Source organism: Ipomoea triloba, chromosome 13, assembly GCF_003576645.1.
Source record: "Ipomoea triloba cultivar NCNSP0323 chromosome 13, ASM357664v1".
Lineage (NCBI taxonomy): Eukaryota > Viridiplantae > Streptophyta > Magnoliopsida > Solanales > Convolvulaceae > Ipomoea > Ipomoea triloba.
The window spans coordinates 24,225,448-24,227,255 of record NC_044928.1 but is presented as its reverse complement, the minus strand read 5'-3'; positions in this window follow the sequence as shown (position 1 = coordinate 24,227,255).

Below are 1,808 nucleotides of genomic sequence, written 5' to 3'. Positions count from 1 at the left end.
ATATATATATATATATATATATATATATATATATATATATATATATATATATATATATATATATATATTTGTCACATCAAGATGTGAATATTAGAATGTGAAATGTGGAAAGAAAAAAATCAGTATTCTATAAACATTGACAACTAAATATAGAAAGTTGCACATCTTATCAAAGTTTAGTCAAATTGCTCAAATTATAATGTTACTCATGTCACTATTTATTTTTTAATAACTTACATTATTACATGTGACATTATTATTAATATTAAATAATCTTGAAATTATATAGATTTTCTTTTTTAAAAAAGGTCAAATTCTCAATTAGTGCAAGTATACATATTACTGAATACTATTTATATCCAATTTCAAAAACAAAAATTAAAGTTGAATATAATTTTAATATTATCCGTATTTGTTGTTTTGACTAGTTATAATAATGGTCCTATCATTTTATAGGCTCAAGACATGGCAAAACAAAAAGTTGATATTTATTTTCATACTTAAATTTTAAATTACATGAGAAAAAATACTGATATCAAATAACTTGAAATAAGATTTATAAGTTTTTAACAATTTACATATATAATAATAATTATGAAAAAATTCTAAGTATTTTCCTACATGCAAAATAATAAATAACTGCATCAATGCAATCATGAGTAATTAACTATAGTTTATAAAATAATCAAATGATTTAAAATCAAATAGGCTTAATTACAAACAATAGCATTCTTATCATAATAAATAATAAATTAATTATTAATAAAAAATTTTAAAACAAAACTTACAAACAAATGCAAAGCTAAAAATCTTTTTGACCGTGGGCAAAAAGTTAATATACTTCAAAACCCTATAAAAGTATTAATAACGATGAAATATAGTTAATATGGATAAAATAGTTTGAATATAAAATATATTATAAACCGCACATCTTCTTCTTCTTTTTTTTTTTTGAAAACCAACCGCACATCTTCTATTAGTTCTATATTTATGTGATTTTCATAAATATAAGTAATTTGAATACAATGACACCTAATAGAAACTTCGATATGACATTTATGAGATGATTATTAAAAAAGTAAATTATCTTTTAATTATTTTTTTCATAATTGAATCACAAAATATATTTTATATAAATTAATTAATTTTCACAATTTTTTTTTGATTTTCATAAATACAAGTAATTTGAATACAATGACACATAATAGAAACTTCGATATGACATTTATGAGATGATTATTAAAAAAAGTAAATTATCTTTTAATTATTTTTTTCATAATTGAATCACAAAATATATTTTATATAAATTAATTAATTTTCACAATTTTTTTTGGGTACTAGAGTCAAGTAGGTTGCCTCAACTGAGGCTTGAACCCGCTCCCATCATCCATGTGAGAGTGTTTTCCAGGACACCGGGTTCCACTAGACCACAAGTAACTCATCAAAAAGATTTTATTTCTTTAAATGTAAGGGAAAATTTTATTAAAGGTGTCATGAGGATTTGATCCTTTGACCTTTAATACAAAATAATATTTCTAACTTCACAACACCAAAATATTATGTATACTTCCAATAGACATGTCTAAACTAATATATTCAACTATTTATTGTTGGTGGTGAATAAGTCGATGTACAAAATACACACAAATAGAATTTACTTTTCGAAAAAATGAATTCCAACCAGTGTTTGGCATGGAACCAAAAACATTATATAAAATATATAAATAACGTGAAGAATGTTTTCAAACATGAGGTTATAAACTCAACGAAAACAACGAAAGATCCAAGTCGTGTGTAAGGCACACTTT